We start from the raw sequence: 24,451 nt of genomic DNA, 5'->3' as shown, positions 1-24,451 counted from the left end.
ATCAGTTCACACATCTAACATTGACATTTCCATGGCTATAGTCCTTGTAATGTTGCTTCAAATATGAAGACAGCACTGAGGGAGATGCAATTACAACATTGTCAGTGAAAACAGTAAGAACAGCAACAACTGCTGCTGCACGGACTCCAGAGGGAGAAGCAACAGCTAAAGGTTCCTCAGGAGGAGTAGAAGGATACCATACCACTTCCATAGCCTTGCTGTTACTTTCTACCGCTCTCGGACTCACATGGCAAATGCGGGTTAAGAATCTCCCAGGGCATACTCACTGAACTATCTTAGCTGCTGAAGTATGTCTTGTGCCATCTCATGTTAGTGGCCACCAAGGTTACAGTCCAGATTTTTATTGATACCAGAAGCTTATTCCAAGAAACATCCAGAAATCTGCATTGCATCTCCCAATCAAGGTCAAAAAATGCATTTGGGATGTCACGGATGCTACTTTCTTTCACATCACAGCTGTTCTCCAATGCTCAAGAAAAAAGCAGCTTGGACAGTGAGACTCTCCACCATTGCTGGCTTCTCCCAGGACAAGGTGCTATCAACAGCACCGGCATTACATTGAGAGAGTCCCGCAACAAACTAGCAGAGTTTCTCAACTGAAAATGCTTCCGCTCCATCCATGTTCAGATATATGATCATTAATGGAAGGTTTGAGCCTCCTCTCAAGGTCTTTGGAACATGGCTAAATGACAGCTTTAAGAAATCCTTAGGCAGAAGACAACTCAAAATACAGCACTGACCACATTTTCACCAGGGCCATAGATTTACAGGCTGGTTGTGAGGTTAATGTAAGATTTAAACGTCTAGACCACTTCATGGTGCCTTGCAGAATAATCCAGAAAGGGCAAGTTGCATCACTGAAACATGTTGTGTCCTTCGCAACTGGAGTAGCCAAAGCAGGGAATGCCCAGTATGAGCCGCAACAGGAGATTGATACAAACCTTTTGAGGAAGGAAATAAGGATAATAATTAGGGAGCATGGTACAGCAATTTCCAGTGAATTCAGAGAAAACACAATTTACACATGCTTCCAGGATGAATGAGTTGGGTATGGACAGCTTTTAACTGTCTAATTTCCAGTTGTTTATATGGCAAGCAGCAACAGCAACCAGTCCAAAGGATAAGTGAAACTGATTATTTTTTGCAGCCCTTGACTTCTTCTGTTGCTGAATAGATGTTTCATTTTCTCTCTGAAATATATTTCTCATCAACAGAGGTTGTTATGGACCAGGCTAGACCCCTCGCAAACCTTTAAAAGAAAGTAACCCAGACCCGAACTTTGCTAGTTGTTTTAAGCAGGTGCACAGTGGATATTTCAGGAGGGATGCAACTAGTCAAACCACTTAGATTTAAACAAAACAGAATTTATTTATACGATTATCGAATAAAACACAAACGAAAGAGAACAGAATACCGAATAAATTAAACGATCCAAAAACCGAACAGATTATAACAACTTAATAGTGCTGTTCAAAATACTTTTAACAATCCCCATAAACATTCTTTGGTACAAAAGGTAAAATCAGGAGAGAAGCCAGAGAGAGAGGAGGATCAGCCTGGACCTGCTACTTTGGGTCCAGCAGCTTTTGAACTGTCTGACTGTTTTCAGTGAATAGCCAGACCAAACCAAACCAGAGAATAGCTGAGGTGAGAGAACTGGCCACTCCCCTTTTTTAAACTTGAAAGCATTTTTTTCTGAGGCAGTATCTGTTAGCTAGAATCAAATTGACCATCCAAGCCCAGACTTTTCAGAACCTTTGTTTTTATGACCTTCTGAGACAAAAAAAAAATCTAAGGACAACATAACTTGTTAAAGTAGCAGTGTCATCACAAGCTGGTATTACACACCACTGGAGCAGGTAGGACTTGAACCTGAGACTTCTGGTCCAGTGATAGGGACACTACCACAGTGCCACAAGAGGGACTCCCATGACTGCATGCTTCATAATTTTGTCATAATTGCACTTTCAAATATTTACAGATCTCACTGACCATGGGGGAGACTGCAGCAATCCTGTGGGGTAGAGCTGACACAAGTCTGTCATGACATGGTTCGGGGAATGTAAGGGTCTGCAGAAGATACAATTGGGTGAGGGGATTTGTGGTAAGTTGGTGGGAGTCAGTTTAATACTTATCCAGCAATGAGAATAGATTTTTAATTGCCTAAATTTTCATGATTAACTATCTACTTAACAGCAGTGGAACCCTCTGAATGCTCTGCTTTGACTGGATACATTTGGAGGGCTCTAGCCCTTGGAGAAATTGCCCATCAGAGCCTTCAACTTCCTGAGCAATTCCCTCACAGCCTGCCACATCAGGGGTTCCATTGCATCTTGACCCACAACTTCTGTCTATACTGCAAAACAGTATAGAATAGCTGCCGAAAATCTGGGTCAGTGTGGCAACTGCCCCATCCTCTGGAAGCAATGATGCTTATTCACCTTCATGAACTCCCTGATAGATGAGGTGAAACCAGCCTTTTTGGTGTCTTAGTAGCTTCATTCACATAAATGTAGCTATTTATTCCCAACAAATTTCTTGAAGATTCCAACAAATAATCCTCTTTTGGCTATCTTCTTTTACAGATCAAGTCTGCTTATCAGTCCGATAATGTTTTGACAAATTATCCTTGTGTGATTAAAAAAAAAAGATGGTGGGGAGTGAGCATAAAGATTTAATTCGACTTGTGTTTAAATAATACCGGTGAATTACTTTGATGCCTTTGTAGCTTATGGTAGTAATTGAACTCCTCTAAATTTAAATGCTTTGCCAAGAATTTGTAAGTACTTTTTAACAGCTCATGTATGATATATAATTTATAAGTAAGGAAGCACAGTAAATAACCTGATACAACACATTTAGAGTCCACAATATAAAAGGAAGATAACAAAGTGCTATTAACAAAACAAACAAAAAAATCACCAGGATGTTATCATGTTCTCATTTTTATTTGAGTCATACAGCATGGAAGCATTTAGTCCAACTCATCCATGCCAACCATGTTCCCAAACCAAACTAGTCCCACTTGCCTGCATTTGGCCCATATTCCTCCAAACTTTTCCTATTTGCGTACTTATCCAAATGTCTTTCAAATGTTGTAACTGTACCTACATCCACCACTTCCTCTGGTAGTTCATTCCACATGTGTAAAAAAAAGTTGTCCTGCATGTCTTTTTTAAATCTTTCTCCTCTCACCTTAAAAATATGCCTCATGATTTTGATCTCTCCCACCTTAAAGAAAAGAGCCTTGCTATTCATCATATCCAAACCTCTCATGATTTTATAAACCTCTATGAGGTCATCTCTCAACCTCCTATGCTCCAATGGAAAAAGTCCCAGCCTATCCAGCTATCTTTATAACTCAAACCTTCTATTCCCAGCAACATCCTGGTTAATCTTCTCGGAACCCTCTCCAATTTAATAATATCCTTCCTATAGCAGAATGACCAAAACTCTTCACAGTACTTCAGAAGAGGCCTCGCCAATGTTCTGTACAACATTAACATGACATCCCACTCCTTTACGCAAAGATTTGAGCAATGAAGGCAAGTATGCTAAATGGCTCTTAACTGCCCTATCTACATGCGATGTAAATTTCAAAGAATTACGTACTTGAACCCCTAGGTCTCTCCATTCTGCAACATTACCTAAGGCCTTACTGTTATTTGTATAAATCCTGCTCTTGTTTGTTTTACCAAAATGCAATATCTCACATTTATTCAAATTAAACTCTATCTGCCACTACTCAGCCCATTGACCCAATTGACCAAGATGCCTTTGTATTCTAGGCCTATGTTTAGGACAAGAGGGGAAAGATTTAAAAGGGACCTAAGGGACAACATGCAGAGAGTAGTGCACGAATGGAATGAGCTGTCAGAGGATGTGGTGGATGCTGGTACAGTTATTTTATTTAAAAGGCATCTGGATGATTATATGATTAGGAAGGGTTTGGAAGGATACGGAACAAGTGCTGGCAAATGGGACTAGATTAATTTAGGATATGTGTTTGGCATGGACAAGTTAGACAGAAGGATCTGTTTCTGTGCTATACATCACTATGACTCCATAACCTTCTTCACGGTCCACTATATTACCAATTTTGGAGTCATCCGCAAACTTACTAAACATATCTCCTAAATTCTCATCCAAATCATTCATATAAATGACAAACAAAAGTGAACCCCAATACTGGTTCCTGTGGAACAGCATTGGCCTCCAGTCTGAAAAACAATCCTCCATCACCACCCTCAGTCTCCTGCTGCCAAGCCAATTCTGTATCCAATTTGGCAAGCTTTCTCTGAATCCCATGTGCTCTAACTTTATGAATTAGTCTACCATGTAGAACCTTGTCAAAGGCTTTACTGAAGTCCATGTGAACAAAGTCTACTGCTCTGCCCTCAATCTTTTTGATTACTACCTCAAAAAACTCAATCAGGTTTGTGAGGCATTATTTCCCTCACACAAAGCCATGTTGACTTTTCTTAGTCAGTCCTGTCCCTCCAAATGCATGTAAATTCTATCTTTCAGAATCACCTCCAACAATTTAGCAACCACCAATGCCAGACTCACAGATCTATAGTTCCCAAACTTATCCTTACAATCTTTCTTAGTTAAAGGTACAACCTCCAGTCCTTCAGCACCTTACCCGTGGTTATAGATGGTACAAATATCTCTGCTGGGGACCCCACAATTTCTCCCCCAACTTCCCACAATGTCCTGGGATACATTTGATCAGGTCCTAGAGTTTTATCCACCTTTATGTGTTCTAAGACCTCCGGCACTTCCTCTGCTGTCGTGTGAACTGTTTTCGAAACCTCAATATTCATTTCCCCGTGTTCTCTCACCTCCATTTCTTTCTCCACAATAAAAACTGATAAAGAATATTCATTTAGTATCTCTCCCATCTCCTGAGGTTCAACACATAGACGACATGTTGATCTTTAAGGGGCCCCATTCTCTCCCTAGATGCTCTTTTCGTCTTAATGCACTTGCATCTTATGTGATCCACTTTTCTTCTGCGATGCTTTGCCTTATTAGAAAATTCTCAAATTTGCTGGGGACATAGAACAAAAACCTATGGTCACATTGGGAAGCTTCAGGTCACTGATTATTGAAAGAATACTAAAAACATCCAGGGCATTCAGTGTTGATTCACTGAGATGATCCTGAAGATGGAAAAGCAATCTATCTGAGACACATCAAATTGAAACAATGAATGGGTTTCATGGTTTGTACTCAGATCACACTCATTATTAGCAGAAATTTTAACTGCTTCATTTTAATGATAATAGCATCCATCTCATGAGTAAATCATGTCTACTTTCGATACTTTCAAATCGATCTGTTCAAAGATGTTGTTACTCACCTCTGAAGTGGGCAGAACTTGAACCCAGGCAAAAGTGAGGACAGCAGATGCTGGAGATTAGAGTTGAGAGGGTGGTGCTGGAAAAGCACAGCAGGTCAGGCAGCATCGGAGGAGTATAAAAATTGACATGTTGGGCAAAAGCCCTTCATCAGGACTTGAAACTAGGTCTTCTGAATCAGAGGTTGGATGCTACAAGATCCTTTTTCATGTCTGTTTTTATATAATTGTCATTGATTCATATCAATTATAGATCTTGGTTCTATCTAACATTGAGGTCAAACAGTACTGTTGAAAACATTAAATTAATGTGAATTAATCTAAGAAAAATAGTCACCATTATAAATGTATGAAACCAAATTAAGTTAAGTTTTCCATTAAGTTATCCTTGGCATTATGGAAAATAATGAAAGGGTGATGGAAGAAAACTTTCTCTTTTACAAAATCTAGTAGTAAAACTCAGATTTTAAATCAGTGTACTCACTATTCAGGTAGTAAGGATGATATGCCAAGTTTCATATATTCAATGTCCTATGCTCTAGTGAAAATGTGTTCTGTTAGAGCTGTTTGAATTAATTCCCAGGGGAGGAGTATTTTCAACTTGAACTAGACAAGCATGGCAATCGCATAGGTAATGGCCTGTGCCCCATTTATAAAGAATGAGAAAATAATGTCCAGAATCAATAAAAGCACAATGATGGAAATATTAAATAATCAATCATCACGATCATGTGATGGCATCAGCAGGGCAGATGCTGTTAAAATGTCAAAAAGAGCTTACCTCCAGGCAGAGTACACTTAAAGTCACAGAAAGAAATAGGCAAATCCATCGCTGCTCTCAGTATGATAGCCTTCAAGAGCTGGTGCAATGAGTCAATGTACCGTGTTATGAAACCACTTGTGGAATGTTAGGGACAATCTTTGAAAAGAAAAGCTTTAACTACTTCCTTGTGTATTTTGAAGATATATTTTACTCTATTGATTGAAGGCTAGTAAAACAAGCACTTTAGGACAAGAAATTATTTAAGAGGAAGGATGTGTAATTGTTTGTAATTTAGTTTGGTCAAGACAGCAACCAAGTTCATCATGATATTACATGATTAAAAATGAGGGAAAGGCTAATAAAATTAATTGCTTTTGCTGAGTTAGAAAATGTCAACGGTATCAGACCGGCAATTGTGCCTTGGAATATGCTGCAAAATAATAGTGATAAAGGCCAAACATGAAATTAATCTGCATCCTGCTTTTCCGACAATAAATTTATATCAGTGTTTATTAAAAACAGAAATAAAACTGGAAATCGCTAGAGAAAATCTACTTTATAAAAACTGATTCTACTTTATAAAAACTGAGCTGATTGCTTCTCGATGAGAATGATCATGAGGTGATATTGTCAATATATTTTACTTGCAAGGTCTCAGCACTGACAATACTTTTGGCTGTGCTACTACTTTGTTCTATTTGTTAAAAATTGTAAAAACCTCCTTGGGTTAAGATTTACACTGTCTATAAAAACTCATCCTATTGTTTGAAGTTAAAATTGATCTTTGGTATCTTTTTGAGAGTCCATTCAACTATCCAAACATAGTCCCTGGAGCTTCAAATATATATTTATACAGAATTGAACGGGAAATCTTTATCTTTGAAAGACTATGTTTGAACTGTTTTACTAAATTGAGATTCCCTTTCTTCACGATGTAATGACCTTTTAAAATGATTATATTAAATGCTACATCCTTTAAATCCTTTGCAAATATACATGCCTGTGTATTCATAGGTACATGTGAAGAACATCTTTGCAAAACGTTATCTTTAGGGATCTGGATTTTCTGACCTTAACATTAATGGAACAGATGTAAAAGCTCTCTAGGGCTTCCACTGCCTGGAAAAAAAAGGGTTTTCCCTGAATTTAGCTGAAAGTAATGACATCTGATGAAAGACAGGGAACTTACACTGTTTAATTCTAGTAGCCATGTGCAATTCATGTTTATCTGCACCATTCCCATGATGCGTTGCATCTATCCTTGGTGATAAAGTACTTGCAGCTGGCATTACCTGAATTTCTCCAGTTGCCTGGCTTGAGTTCTAAATAACTATTATATTGAGCTGAAAATATGAATTCTACTTCTCTCTCCATTTGATTTTTGCTGATGCTGTAGAGTTTTTTTTATTGCAAATCTCTAGCATCTGCATTATTTTGCATTTATTCATTGATTTGTGCTACTGGTGTCAAATGTAATATATTTGAAGCCTGATTGAGGGAAACCATGAAGAAAAGGAAAACAAAATCAAGATACATTATCTGATACAAATTCCAGTTGGTGAGAAGTGGTCTGCAAATTCCCATGACAAGGGCCTTTTTTACGTAAGTTAAATATTGATTGCTATACAAATTTAATGAAACTTAAACAGCTTTGAACGGCTAAGGACCATGAAAAGCCAGCTGCATGCATTTGAATAATTGCAATGTTAACTAAAATCAAAGAGCCCACTAACATTGCTGATCAAAGCATGTCTCATTCAACATTTTTGCATTTTAGAATGATTTAAATAGGCATTGAGAGAAATTATGATAACTTAATGCATATTTTGGTGAGAAAACTGGCTGACTGACATAACATGTCTGAAAACTGGCATGAAATAAGTTGGGTTTTTTTTGCAGTAAAACCGACTCTAACTGAAACTATCATTATGATGGCATGTCCCCAGAAAATTCTGAGCCTGTTAATCTTGATATCACCAAGGAATCAAGCATTCTTGATTGTTCTGCTGAGAAATGCATGTGTGTGTATGTTCATCCAGTAAGGATATAATTAGGCTTGACAGTGGTGCATGCATGAGAAAATTAAGTGTTAGCAACTAATTTCACTGTATACACTCCACGATGAAATTCAACGCTATCCTCACACAACTTTTCCAGTTCATTTCAAAAGGTGCAGTTTATTTTGATTTAAAGATGCTGTAGGTGAACTAACATGTCTAGTGTTAATAATGATCTTGTGCCACAGTTGGTCAAACAATAGCCTCTGAGTTAGAAGCTCCCATTACAAATCCTACTCCAGAACTTGTTGATGCCAGAAAAGCTTTCATGTAGCAGTTCAAACAGATTTGAAAATCAGCTTTCTAATTTTTTCAACATTTCTCCACAGGTATACCTTAAAGAGTAAAGATTGAGTATGAAGATTCAAAACAATGAAATATTAACACATATCCATGAGGTGGAGTATATCATTTACTTGAGATGTCTATGACAATCCCATGCTACTCACAAAATGAGTGAAATGAATGACATCAGCCAAAAATGAGGACAGAGAAAAATCAAAATTCTGATTCAGCATTTTAAAAGGAGACAAGAAATTTTATTTTCAAGAAGATGTTTTTTTTTCATGTTTCAAAGCATTTTTCATTCTTTCTCTAAACTAGTATATTGTACTTTCTGTAATCAGTGCAGACCCATAGATTCATAGAGATGTACAGATCCTTCAGTCCAACTCATCCATGCTGACCAGATATCCGAAATTAATCTCGTCCCATGTGCAAGCATTTGGCTCATATCCCTCTAAACCCTTCCTATTCATGTACCCATCCAGCTGCCTTTTAAATACTTTAATTGTACCAGCCTCCACCACCTCATCTGGCAGCTCATACCACCCTCCGCATAAAAGGTTGCCCGTTAGGCCCCTTTTAAAACTTTTCTCTTTCACCTTAAACATGTGCCCTCCCATTTTGGACTACCCTACCGTGGGGAAAAAAGACCTTGACTATTCACCCTATCCATGCCTCTTGTCATTTTAAAAGCCTCTGTTGCTCCAGGGAAAATAGCCTCAGCCTATTCATCTTCTCCCTATAGCTCAAACACTCCAATCCCGACAACATCCTTTTGAGTCTTTTCTGAACCCTTTCAAGTTTAACAACATCTTCCTTGGCCAGAATTGAATGCAGTATTCCAAAAGTGGCCTAAATAATGTCATGTACAGTCACAACATGACATCTTGTGCTCTGTGCAATGATCAATATTGGCACGCATACCAAACACCTTCTTCGCTACCCTGTCTACTTGTGGCTCCACTTTCAATGTGAACCTGCACTCCAAGGTTTGTTTTGTTCAGCAACACTCTCCCGGATCCAACCATTGTCCTGTTCTGCTTTGTCTTACCAAAATGTAACACTTATCTAAATGTCCACGACACCACCAATTTTGGTGTCATCTGCAAACTTACTAACCATTTCTCCTATATTCACATTCAAATCTGTTATCAAGTGACAAAAAGCAGTGGACTCAACACCAATCCTTGCAGCACACCACTGTCACAGGCCTCCTGTTTGAAAAAACCCTCCACCACCATCCTCTGTCTCCTATCAATTTTGTATCTAAGTAGATAGTTCTCCCTGATTCCATGTGATCTAACCTTACTAACCAGTCTAAAATGTGTCCAAAGGAGAAGAGATTAACATGGCTGGAATAAGCTCAGAAAAGCAACTGGAAGATTTCAGAAACTAGAGAAACAGGCAACTAAGGGATTTGGGGAAACTGCGAGTTTGATGAACAAGGGGGAAAAAAAAACGCAAGCACAGGCAGGTGACTGGATGCATTGATGGGAAATCCAGTAAATTCCACACACTTCTCGATCGAAGAGGGAGTCAAGTGAATATGAGTTAGGATTTTCAGTGATGATTAGCAAAGAAGACACAAATCTGACGTTATCATTATTGTCCAAATCTAGAATGGCTCTGGAGTAATGAATTGTCTTGATAGAGAAGAATTATGCAAAATAGCTGTTGATGTGGCTCAGCCATAATTGTTGATGAATAATTCAATATGTTTTAATGTATCCTTTCTTGGGATGTGGGTATCACGGGTCAATCCAGCATTTATTTCCCATACAAACTTTTGTTTGAAGTAATGATGGCTTACTGTCTTCTTAATCTGTTGCAATTATGTGTTGTACGTGCACACAGAGCTAGTAACAAGGAAGTTCTAGGATTTTGACCTAATGACAGTGAAGGAATAACAATAAAATTCAAAATCAGGAGAATGAGTAGCTGAGAGAGAAAATGGCAAGTTTGCACACACCTGGTGCTCTGGCCCTCTATGTGATAAAGGTCACAAGTTTGGAAGATGCTGTTTAAGGAGCGTGGACAAGTTATGGTAAAATATCATATAGACAGTAGACACTGCTGCCAACATGTGTCAATGGCAAAGGGAGCAAATGTTGAAAATGTTAGATGGGGTGCTAATGAAGCAGATGCCTGGATGGTGCTGAGCTTCTTGAGTGCTGTAAGATCTGTACCCATCCAGGCAAGTGAGGTATGTTTTATCACAGTGCTGACTTGTGCCTTGTAGATGACGAACAGAAGTTAGGTTACTCACCTCAGGATTTCCAGCTCCAGACCTTTTATTGTTGCCAAAATATTGAGTCGGCCATTACATTAATGTTTCTGGTCAAAGTAACCCTGTGGGCTGTTGATAGTAGGAGATTTAATGATGGTAATGTTATTAATTGTCAAGCAGACATAGTTATATATCCTTTTGTTGGAGATGGGTATTACCTGGCACACATGTGGCACAAATGTTACCATTTATCAACTTAAGCTGGATGTTGTCTAGTTCTTACTGCATATGGACACAGACTTCATCAAAGTTTGAGGAGTCATGATTGGTGCTGAACATTGAACAGAACTGTTTCTGCCTTTTGGCAAGGGAAAATAATGAATTAAGCAGCTGAAGATGTTTGGACTCAGGACACTGTGTTGAGAATTGTTTTTATTCTTTCATGGTGTGTGGGATCACCAGCATTTGTTGTGCATTTCAAATTGTCCTTGAACTGAATACAAAAGACTGGGGGAAAAAAAAAGTCAGACATACTACTGTGAATCTGTAGTCACATGTAAACCAGAAAAAAAAGATGCAGATTGCCTATCCTCAGGGTATTAGTGTATTGAGTGAGATTTTATGACAACAGGTGATAGTTTCAGTGTTGTCCAATTACTTTGACTTGCAGATTTTGTTACAATTATAATTCCACTAGCTATCAGGCAACAGTGTCACACAACTGAAGTACCTGACCTCCAACTGACCTCCATGATCATCTTCCTTTGTTTCAACCAGCAGAGAGTTTACTCTAATTCACTTTGACTCCAGTTTTGCTAAGAATCTGTAATGCCATACGCTGTCAAATGCTGCTTTGATGCCAAGGACAGTCTCTTTCTCACTTTACCTCAGATGTTCAGCAATTCTGTCCATATTTGGACCAAGACTAACATGATGACCTCAAGAGCTAAGTGGTCCTGAGGAAACCCAAACCAAATGTCAGTGATCAGACTATTGTTGAGTATGCGCCGATTCACAACATACACCCCCTCCTCACATCACTTCATTTGTGATCAAGACGAGACTAGTGGGATGATAATTCACTAGGTTAGATTTGTGCTGCTTTTGAGTCTGCATCAGGTGAACAGGTTAATTTACAATGTACAGCTACACCATTAAGCTATATTTGACAAGAACAGATTAAAGGAGAAGGGCAAAATAACATAAAAATGCATATCCAACAAATCGAACGTAGATCAGTACAGCACAGTACAGGCCCTTCGGCCCTTGATGTTGTGCCAACCTGTGGAAGCAATCTGAAGCCCATCTATCCTACACTATTCCATTTTCATCCATATGTTTATACAATGACCATTTAATGTCCTTAAAGTTGGTGAGATAACTACTGTTGCAGGCAGGGTGTTCCACATCCCTACTACTCTCCGAGAAAAGAATCTACCTCTGATGTCTTTCCTATATCTATCACCCCTCAATTTAAAGCTATGTCCTCTCGTGCTCACCATCACCATCCGACGAGAGAAGGTGCAAAACTTGACCTACTCTTGGGAAATAAGGCAGGGCAGGTGACTGAGGTGTCAGAGGGGAAGCACTTTGAGGCCAGCGACCATAATTCCATTAGTTTTAAAATAATGATGGAAAAGAATAGACCATATCTAAAAGTTGGAGGAAGGCTAATTTTGATGGTATTAGGCAAGAACTTTCAAAAGCTGATTGGGGACAGATGTTCGCAGAGGGTCGGCTGGAAAATGGGAAGCCTGCAGATGTGGACGGCACGGTGGCACAGTGGTTAGCACTGCTGCCTCACAGCACCAGAGACCCGGGTTCAGTTCCCGCCTCAGGTGACTGTCTGCGTGGGTTTCCTCCGGGTGCTCCGGTTTCTTCCCACAGACCAAAAATGTGCAGGTTTGGTGAATTGGCCACGCTAAATTGCCCATAGTGTTAGGTGAAGGGATAAATGTAGGGGAATGGGTCTGGGTGGGTTGCTCTTCGGCGGGTCGATGTGGACTTGTTGGGCCGAAGGGCCTGTTTCCACATTGTAAGTAATCTAATCTAAATGAGATAACAAGAGTACAGATAAAGTGTATTCCTGTCAGGGTGAAAGGATAGGCTCGTACATGTAGGGAATGCTGGATGATTAAAGAAATTGAGGGTTTTATTAAGAAAAAGAAGGAAGGATATGTCAGGTATAGACAAGATAGATCGAATGAATCCTTAGAAGAGTATAAAGGCAGTAGGAGTATTCTTAAGAGGGAAATCAGGAGGGCAAAAAGGGGACATGAGATAACTTTGGCAAATAGAGTTAAGGAGAATACAAAGGGTTTTTACAAATACATGAAGGACAAAAGAGTAACTAAGGAGAGAATATGATCCCTCAAAGATCAGCAAAGAAGCCTTTGTGTGGATCCACAGGAGATGGGGGAGATATTAAACGAATATTTTGCATCAGCGTTTACTATGGAGAAGGACATGGAAGATATAGAATGTAGGGAAATAGATGGTGACATGTTGAAAAATGTCCATATCACAGAGGAGGAAGTGCTGGATGTTTAAAACACATAAAAGTGGATAAATCCCCAGGACTTGAGAACTCTGTGGGAAGCTAGAGAAGTGATTGCTGGGCCTCTTGCTGAGATATTTGCATAATCAATAGTCACAGGTGAGGTGCCAGAAGACTAAAAGTTGGATAACGTGGTGCCACTGTTTACAAAGGGTGGTCAGGACAAGCCAGGGAACGACAGACCAGTGAACCTGACGTTGGTGGTGGGCACGTTATTGGAGGGAATCCTGAGGGACAGGATGTGCATGTATTTGGAAAGGCAAAGACTGAATAGGGATAGTCAACATGGCTTTGTGTGTGCGAAATCATGTCTCTCATGAATTTGATTGAGTTTTTTGAAGAAGTAACAAAGAAGATTGATGAGGGTAGAGCGATGGACGCGATCCATATGGACTTCAGTAAGGTGTTCTAAAGGTTCCCCATGGGAGGCTGGTGAGCAATGTTAGATCTCATAGAATACAGGGAAAACTACACCTTTTCTTACAGAACTGGCTCAAAGATAGAAGACAGAAGGTAGGTTGTTTTTCAGACTGGATGCCTGTGACCAGTGGAGTGTTACAAGGGTTGGTGCTGGGTACACTACTTTTCATCATTTATATAAATGATTTGGATGTGAGCAGAAGAGGTATAATTAGTAAGTTTACAGATGACTCAAAAATTGGAGGTGTAGTGGACAGAGAAAAAGGTTACATCGGATTACAATTGGATCTTGATCAGATGGGCCAATGGGTTGAGAAGTGACAGATGGACTTTAATTTAGATAAATGTGAGGTGCTGCATTTTGGGAAAGCAAATCTTAGTGGGACACACACTTAATGATAAGGTCCTTGGGAGTGTTGCTGAGCAAAGAGATCTTGGAGTGCAGTTTCATAGCTCCTTGAAAGGGGAGTTGCAGTTAGATAGGATAGTGAAGAGAGTGTTTGGTATGCTTTCCATTATTGGTTAGAGTATTGAGTACAGGAGTTGAGAGGTCATGTTGCGGCTGTACAGGACATTGATTAGGCCACTTTTGGAATATTGTGTGTAATTCTGGTCTCGTTCCTATTGGAAGGATGTTGTGAAACTTGAAAGGGTTCAGAAAAGATTTACAAGGATGTTGCCAGGGTTGGAGGATTTGAGCTATAGAGAAGGGCTGAATAGGCAGGGGTTGTTTTCCCTGGAGCATCAGAGGCTGAGGGATGACCTTATAGAGGTTTATAAAATCATGAGGGGCATGGATAGGATATATAGACAAAGTCTCTTCCCTGGTGTGGGGGAGTCCAGAATTAGAGGGCATAGGTTTAGCATGAGAGGGGAAAGATATAAAAGGAACCTGAGGGGCAACATTTTCACATAGAGGGTAGTACGTGTATGGAATGAGCAGCCAAAGGATGTGGTGGAGGTTAGTATGATTGCAACATTTAAAAGGCATGTAGATTGGTATATGAATAGGAAGGGTTTGGAGGGATATGGGCCAGGAGCTGGCAGGTGGGATTAGATTGGGTTGGGATATCTGGTCAACATGGACAAGTTGGACCGAAGAGTCTATTTCTGTGCTGTATATCTCTATGACTCTATGATTCTATCCGAGGAAAAAGGCTCTCACTGTCCATCCTATCTAACCCTCTAATTATCTAATATGTATCAATTAAGTCACCTCTCAACTTTCTTCTCTCTAACAAAAACAGCCTGAAGTCCCTCAGCCTTTCTTTGTTAGACCTTCCCTCCATACCAGGCAACATCCGAGTTAATCTTCTCTGAATCCTTTCCAAAGCTTCCACATCCTTCCTATAATGCAGTGACCAGAACTGTACGCAATACTCCAAGCATGATCGCATTAGTGTTTTGTACAGCTGCAACTTGACCACGTGGATCCGAAACTCAGTCCCTCTACCAATAAAAGCTAACACACCATATGCCTTCTTAAGAACCCTACCAACCTGGGTGGCAACTTTCAGGGGTCTATGTACATGGGAACTGAGATCCTTCTGCTCATCTACACTACCAAGAATCTTACCATTAGCCCAGTACTCTTCATTCCTGTTGCTCCTGCCAAAGTGAATCATCTCACACTTTTCCACATTAAACTCAATTTGCCACCTCTCAGCTCAGCTCTGCAGCTTATCTATGGCCCTCTGTAACTCACAACACCCTTCAGCACTATCCACAGCTTCACCGATCTTAGTGTCATCTGCAAATTTTGTAACCCATGCTTCTATGCCTTCATCCATGTCATTCATAAAAATGACAAACAGCATTAGCTCAAAACAGATCCTTGCGGTATACCACTGGTAACTGAGCTCCAGGATGAACATTTCCCATCAACCACCACCCTCTGCCTTCGTTCAGCGAGCCAATTTCTGAACCAAATCCAAATCAGCCTCAATCCAATGCCTCCATATTTTCTGCAATAGCCTACTGTGGAGAAACTTATCAATTACCTTACTGAAATCCATATACAGCACATCAACTGCTTTACCCTCATCCACCTGTATGATCATGTTCTCAAAGAACTCAATAAGGTTTGTGAGGTATGATCTACCCTTTACTAACACCATGTTGACTATCCCTAATCAACTTATTTCATTCTCGATGACTATAAATCCTATGTCTTACAAATTTGTGGCTGTAAGAGCTGCTCCTTTTTTGAGATATTTTAGGTGTTGGAGGTGATTTCCTTGAGTTCAATTGGCAGCAATTGCTGTTTCATAAGCTGTTGCATTGTTTTGGAAGTTTTGCAAAAAGAAAGTCAAAACAACAGCACTTTTAAAAGGGAGAGGAATAGACAAGGGCAGCACATAGTCAGTGAGGGAGAGAGAGCGAGACAAAAAAAACTGACACAGCAGTGAGTCTGCGCAGTTACTGCCTTTGCTGTTAGAATTCCTGTAAATCTGGACATCGGAATGCATCCAGGAAAACTTAACAAACAACAAAATTCACAATTGACCTTGGAGGAACTAGTTTGGGAGAGGTCACGGCACAGAAACGGATAAGTGCATACTTTAAAGTGTAGCCTTACTGTAAGACTACAATAGTGTGTAGAGTGGATTCTTTCTTGATTACATGTTTTATTGAAATCTATTTCTTAATTAAATTTTCAAAATATAAGCCATAAATACTAAGTTAGCCTTGACAGTGTTTTTAGAGCAATAAGATGGTGCTATTTTTTGGCTCTGTAGATTGTGAAGGAGCAAAAATGGCCTTTAGTAGAGTGATATGCTCTTCTTGCTGGATGTGTGAATTTAGAGAAAGTTTATGTATCACTGAAGATTGTATCTGTAATAAATATCTTTGGTTGAAAATCCTATCAAATTGAATGGATCAGTTGCAGCGACAGTTTGAGGCAATGAGGAATTTACAAGAGCAAAGGAGTGTGATCGATGGCAGTTAAAGGAAGGGAGAAAAGCCACAGATACAGTCAGGTAGATGGGTAAACTTCAGAAAAGGTAGGATGGATAGGCAGTTAGCACAGGAGTTTCTTGGGCTATCCCCATCTCAAACAAGTATGCTGTTTTGGAAAATGTAGGGGATGATCGACTCTCAGGGGAATGTAACATGAACAGCCAAGATCCTGGTATCAAGACAGGCTTTAATGTAATGAGGGGTACGTTAGGTTCCAAGTAATCGATTGTGTTAGGGAACTCTTTACTCAAAGGCACAGACAGACGTTTCCGCAGCCAGCAGCAAAAAATCAGAATGGTGTGTTGCCTCCTTGGTACAGAGAGGATGTGGAATGTTCTCAAAGGGGAGAGAGGACAGCTAGAGGTCATTGTAAACACTGGAACGAATAACATAGGAAGGGCAAAGGATGAGATTCTGAAGAGAGGATAGAGAAAGTTAGGCAGGAATTTAAAAAGGAGGCCCTCAAGGATAGTAATATCTGGATTACTCCTGGTGCCACGAGCTTGTGAGGTTAGGAATAGAAGGATAAAGCAGATGAATGGCTGAGGAACTGGTGCATGGCAGAAGGGTTCACATTTTTGGGTCATTGGAATCTCTTTTGGGATAGAACTGACTTGTACAAGAAGGACGGATTGCAACTGAATTGAAAGAGACTAATATACTGGCAGGGAGATTTTGCTAGAGCTGCTCAGGAGGAGTTAAGCAAGTAAGGTGGGGAGATGGACTCAGGGAAATAGTGAGGAAAGAAATCAATCTGAGACTGTTACAGTTCAGAAACAAAACAAGTCAAACAGTCAGGGCAGGCAGGGACAAAGCAGAGAACAAGGTAGAACTGATAAATTAAACTGCATTTACATCGATGCAAGAGGCCTAACAGGGAAGGCAGATGAACTCAGGGCATGGTTAGGAACATGGGACTGCAATATCATAGCAGTTATAGAAACGTGGCTCAGGGATGGACTGGACTGGCAACTTAACATTCCAGGATACAAATGCTACAGGAAGGATGGAAAGGGAGGCAAGAGAGGAGGGGAGTGGCGTTTTGATAAGGGATAGCGTTATAGCTGTACGTTGGGACGATATTCCTGGAAATTCATCCTGGGAAGGTATTTGGGTAGAACTGAGAAATAAGAAAGGGATGATCACCTTATTGGGATTGCAGAATAGACCCCCTAATAGTCAGCTGGAAATTGAGAAACAAATTTGTGAGCAGATTTCAGTTAGCTGTAAGAATAATAGGGTGGTTATGGTAGGGAATTTTGAGTTTCCAAACATAGACTGGGACTGCCATAGTGTTAAGGGTTTAGATGGAGAGGAATTTGTTAAATGTTTATGAGAAAATTTTCTTATTCAGTATGTGGATGTACCGACGAGAGAAGATGCAAAACCTGACCTACTCTTGGGAAATAAGGCAGGGCAGGTGACTGAGGTGTCAGTGGGGGAGCACTTTGGGGCCAGTGACCATAATTCTATTAGATTTAAAATAGTGATGGAAAAGGATAGACTGGATCTAAAAGTTGAAGTTCTAAATTGGAGGAAGGCTAATTTTGACAGTATTCAGCAAGAACTTTTAAAAGCTGATTGGGGGCAGATGTCTGCAGGTAAAGGGACAGCTGGAAAATGGGAAGCCTTCAGAAATGAGATAACGAGAATCCAGAGAAAGTATATTCCTGTCAGGGTGAAAGGAAAGGCTGGTCGATATAGGGAATGCTTGATGACTGCAGAAAAAGGAGAGATCGAGTGAATCCTTAGAAGAGTATAAAGGCAGGAGGAGTACACTTAAAAGAGAGATCAGGAGGGCAAAAAGGGGAGATGAGAGAGCTTTGGCAAATAGGGCTAAGGAGTATCCAAAGGATTTTTACAAATACATTAGGGACAAAAGTGCAATTGCGGACAGCAAGGCAGACTTTGTGTGGAGCCACAGGAGACAGGGAAGATAATAATTGGGTATTTTGTATCAATATTTACTGTGGAGAAGGACATGGAAGGTATAGAATGTAGGGAAATAGATTATGACACCTTGAAAACTTTCCATGTTACAGAGGAAGAGGTGCTGGCTGTCTTGAAACGCATAAAAGTGGATAAATTCCCAGGACCTGATCAGGTGTACCCTAGAACTCTGTGGGAAGCAAGGGAAGTGATTGCTGGGCCCCTTGCTGAGCTATTTGTATTATCGATACTCGCAGGTAAGGTGCTGGAAGACTGAAGGTTGGCTAACATTGTGCCACTATTTAAGAAGGGTGATAAGGAAAAACCAGGGAACTATAGAATGATGAGCCTGATGTCAGTGGTGGGCACGTTGTTGGAGGGAATCCTCAGGGACAGTACTTGGAAAGGCAAGGATTGAAAAGGGATAGTCAGCATGGTTGTGTGCATGGGAAATCATGTCTCACGAACTTGTCTGTGTTTTTTGAAGAAGTAACGAAGAGGATTGATAAAGCAGAGCAGTGAACGTGATCAATATGAATTTTAGTAAGGCATTTGACAAGGGTCCCCATGAGAGACTGGTTGGATTTTATGGAATACAGGTATAACTAGCCATTTGGATGCAGAACTGGCTCGAAGGATGAAGACAGAAGGTGATGGTGGAGGGTTGCATTTCAGACTGAAGGCACGGGACCAGTGGACTGTCACAAGGATCAGTGCTGGGTCCACTACTTTTCATCATTTGTAAAAATCATTTGGAAGTGAGGATAAGAGGTATAGTTCGTAAGTTTGCAAATGACACCAAAATTGGAGGTGTAGTGGGCAGTGAAAAAGGTTACCTCAGATTAAACAGAATCTTGATCAAATGGGCTCGATGGGCGGAGGAGTGGCAGATGAAGTTTAATTTAGATAAATCTGATGTGCTGCATTTTGGAAAAGCAAATCACAGCAGGACCTGTATACTTAATACTAAGTATACAGGGAAATAGTGAGTGTTGCTGAACAAAGAAACCTTGGCTTGCATGTTCACAGCTCCTTGAAAGTGGAGTCGCAGGTAGATAGGATAGTGAAGAAGGCATTTGGTATGCTTTCTTTATTGGTCAAAACATTGAGTACAGGATTTTGGAGGTCATGCTGCAGCTGTACAAGACATTGGCTAGGCCACTTTTGGAATATTATGTGCACTTCTGGTCTCCTTCCTATCGAAAGGAGGTTGTGAAACTTGAAAGGGTTCAGAAAAGATTTACAAAGATGTTGCCAGGGTTGGAGGATTTGAGCTATAGGGAGAGGCTGAATAGGCATGGGTTATTTTGTCTGGAGCATCCGAGGCTGAGGGGTGATCTTATAGAGGTTTATAAAATCAAGAGGGACATGGATCGGATAAATGGACAAAGTATTTTCCCTGGGGTGGGGGAATCCAGAACTAGGGGGCATAGGTTTAGGTTGAGAGGGGAAAAGATATAAAAGGGACCTGAGGGACAACCTTTTCACACTGAGGGTAGTGTGTGTATGGAATGAGCTGCCAGAGGAAGTGGTGGAAGCTGTTAGAATTGCAACATTTAAAAGGCATTTGGATGGGTAAATGAATAGGAAGCATTTAGAGGGATATGGGCCAAGTGCTGGCAAATGGGACTAGATTAGGTTGGGATATCTGGCCGGCATGGACGAGTTGGACCAAAGGGTCTGTTTCCGTGCTGTACATCTCAATGACTCTATGACTCTATGAGTTTACCCACAACCAATGTAAGGCTCACTGGTCTATAATTACCAGGATTGTCTCTACTCCCCTTCTTCTACAAGGGGACAACATTTGCTATCATCCAGTCTTCTGACACTATTCTTGTAGACAATGACATCATAAAGATCAAAGCCAAAGGCTCCGCAATCTCCTCTCTGGCTTCCCAGAGAATCCTAGGATAAAGCCCATCCAGCTCAGGGATTTATATATTTTCACACTTTCCAGAATTTCTAACACCTCCTCCTTGTGAACCTCAATCCCGTCTCGTCTAGTAGCCTGTATCTCAGTGCTCTCTTTGATAACATTGTCTTTTTCCAGTGTGAATACTGAAAAAAATATTCATTTAGCGCTTGTCTTATCTCCTCAGACTCCATGTACAACTTCCCACTCCTCCCTTTGATTGGCCCTAATTGTACCCTCATCACTCTTTTATTCCTGATATACCTATAGAATGCTATAGGGTTTACCTTGATAGTAAATAGTCAGACTACAGAAGAAATAGAATTAATTGTAAAGTGCACAGGTAATGATTATATGCCACATTAATAGTGACAGAAAATAAAAAAAATGAGACAAATGATTTAGCAATATCTAGAAGATGCAAAAAAGCAGAACATCAAGTGGAAAAGACAATTAAAAAATGGAATTTTCTATCTATTGAAGTAAAATATTCAAAAGTAGAGATGTAATAGTGATTTCTAAAACTGAAACCTCAGTCAGGCTATAGCTGAAGTATTGTGTGTAAATTTGGGATTCACTTTTGAGAAAACATATTGACGGCATGGGCATCATAATACTGCTAACCTCAGGTGACAAAAGCAAATAGATAAATTAAGGAGAAAAACCTTGATGATTTTGTGTTTATTCCTATTCTACCAAACAAAAACAAAACAATTTGATACTTTTATGACAATGTAAGGTTATGTAGATAGTTACAGACTATTCCTAATGAATGAAGGGAAGAGTGCAATGGTTAATAACTATAATATGAATTAGGAGAGAAGGCAAAAGGTGAGCAGCATCCTTTCTCTGACTTACTGATGTGAATTCCAGCTACCTTAATTCAACTTCATTATGGAAACTTCCAGTCTAAGCCTAGAAAGGAAACAAGAATTGAGGTTTGAGGAGATAGCCAGAAGGAGCACCTGGGAGTGATCTTCTGCAAGCACCAGGTAAGTTGGTCAAAAGAAATATTTTTGGAGAAAGAGTGAAAAGCTCAGGGATTGGGAAAAGCCAAGGATTCCAACTCTTGCTCCAGTGGATGGATGCAAAAAGGTTACTTCGTCTTGTGGGAGAATCTAAAGCTAGAGCTCACAGTTTAAAAATAAGAGGCCTCTCATTTAAGACTGAGATATGGAGAATTTTTTTTCTTTCAAGGATTGTAAGGAAGAATTTTTCTTCCTCACAAAGCTGTGGAAGTAAATACCATGAATATTTTTAAAAGAGGTTCTTGATAAGCAAGAGAGTGAAATGTAGGTGAGAATGTGGATTATTTAGATCAGCCATGAACTTGTTGAATATCAGAGCAGAATTGAAGAGGTGAGTGACTTAGTGCTGCTTCCAAATCCATAGGTTATGCAATAACAATTAAAAACTATTAACTTTATTTAACCACTGTTGCTGTGTGACAATGATCTTTCTTATCAAGGCTTGTATTGGGCCACATATATTTTAGCACAATATTAAAATTGATATACAGCCAATAATACGTACTGATATGGCCCCAAAGCTTTGAATCACTTATAATTTCTACATTATTTGAAATGTCAATTCCCAAGCATGTGAGTATCCGCTAGTGAATGGAAATGCACCAAAATGATCAAAGCATATCATGATCCAATTATTCAATGACCTGGAAGATTAAAAAAAAAACCTTTTCTTTTCATGAATGCAAGGGTTTATGATGCAGCAGAATGCCAACTGCACAGGTTCAATTCCTGAACCCACGTTGGTCACCTAGAAGGTCGACCTTTTCAACCTTGCCTCTTGTGCTAAGTGTAGGGGTTTGCATTTTGGTCAGGTAAATCAAGGCAGGACTTGTACACTTATTGGTAGGTTCCTGGGGCGTGTTGCTGAACAAAGCAATCTTGAGGTACAGGTTCATTTTTCCTTGAAGGTGAACTCACAGGTAGACACATAGTATAGAAGGTGTTGGGTACACTTGCCTTTATTGGTGAGTATATTGAGTATAGGAGTTGGGATGTCACGTTGTGGCTATATAGGACATTGCTGAAAATGTGTTGCTGGAAAAGCGCAGCAGGTCAGGCAGCCTCCAGGGAACAGGAGAATCGACGTTTCGGGCATAAGCCCTTCTTCAGGAATGAGGAAAGTGGGGACATTGGTTAGTCCACTTCTGGAATATTGCATTCAATTTTGGTCTCCCTGCTCTAGGAAAGATGGCGCTAAACTTTAAAGGATTCAGAAGAGATGTTGCCAGGATTGGAAAGTCTGAGCTATAGGAAGAGGCTGAATAACCTGGGGCTTTTTCCATTGAGTGATGAGGGGTGATGTTATAGAGGTTTATAAAATCACAAGTGGCGTAGATAGGACAAATAGCCCAGCTCTTTTCACCAGGGTAGCATAGTACAAATCTAAAGGACAGAGGTTTAAGATGAGAGGGGAAAGGTATAAAAGGGACCTAAGGGGCAACTTTTTCACACAGAGGGTGGTGTGTATATGGAATGAGCTGCCAGAGGAAGTGGTGGAGGCTGGTATAATTACATCATTTGAAAGGCATCTGGATGGGTATATGAATCGGAAAGGTTTAGAAGGACATGGGCCAAATGCTGGCAAATGGGACTAGGTTAATTTAGGATATTTGGTCAGCATGGACAAGTTGAACTGAAAGGTCTGTTTCCGTGCTCTTCAAATCTATGATTCCACTGAAGCACTGACCACTCCATTACCATTTCTGGTCTCTTCAAGTTCCATTCCCATTCCTTCAAATCTTCTGCCATTAGTCATTTGGAAAAAAAAAACACACCCTCTGGTTCTTTCAAAATAATCACCTTGCTTTTTTTTCTTGGAAAAAGTCTTGAACATACTGTTCATGTGGCATTTCCATGTCCCTCATTTTCAGAAATGAATGTTTGAATTTCTTCATCAAAACAGTTCGAACTAAAGTTACAGATGAGATGAGTTGTGATTACCACCATGATGCACCGACTCTGTATGTTCCTCTGGTGCTCTGTAAGCCTTGTAGACAGAGGCTGAACCTAAGTTACAGTCATAAGACCGAAGATTTAAAATAGCTTGCACCTTACATAGTCAACATGTCATCCTCCTCCCTGTTGTTATCTGAAATATAGATATTGCATCTCTAACAATCTTCTTACTGATGCATCATTACGTTGAAAATCCCTCAAAGGTTAATCTTTAGCTTCCATCTCATCCTCACCAACATGTTTTACTTTTGAAAATGTAACCACATATGAAACGTATGCACAAGTATGCTGACAGTTCTCAGTCCTACTATTCAACCATCTCTTGACCCTTCCATTGTCTCCTAGCACCGACTTGCTTCATATGTCTTGGATGAGGCATAATTTCCTCTGTAAAACAATAGCAAAATCAATACTTTGGTTTATGGCCATTGATGAAGATTCCATAGCCTTGGCAGCTTGATCATACCTCTCTTCTGTACCTGGAGGCATTTAAAACACTAGGTACATACAACATGACATTTCTTCTCACTGTTCTTTCAAAAACTGTACGGACCATTTTTCTGAGTGTCTTCAGCCATTTTTTGTTTGTGTTTCACACAGCCTTCCTCTGCAGTGACTACTTTCCAATCAATTAGTGGCAAAGTTATTTCAAGTTAATCATGTTAAATTTTGGTTTCCACCCAGCAAAAAATGAATATGCAAGTACTGATTAAACACAGACTCATTATTGTTATACGTGAGATCTGGCTTGAAGAACATGTTAATTTCCAACCAGCACAAATAGTTGTTTGTGCCACATTTCAGTTCTATTCCAGGTCTTGTTAATTCATGTATTGTAGTTTATTTGGGACAGCAATAAATATTAATATGTTAATTCACCAGTTTTATGTAAAATCAGTCCCAAAACAACAGTCTAGTTTTTAATCTGAATACACCTTTACTTCAATTTTACTAGAATGCCGTGATGAAA

The sequence above is a fragment of the Chiloscyllium plagiosum genome, unplaced genomic scaffold, assembly GCF_037043375.1.
Source record: "Chiloscyllium plagiosum isolate Xiang-an unplaced genomic scaffold, Cpla_swu_hap1 HiC_scaffold_6, whole genome shotgun sequence".
Classification (NCBI taxonomy): Eukaryota; Metazoa; Chordata; class Chondrichthyes; order Orectolobiformes; family Hemiscylliidae; genus Chiloscyllium; species Chiloscyllium plagiosum.
Note: the sequence above shows the minus strand (reverse complement) of the source record.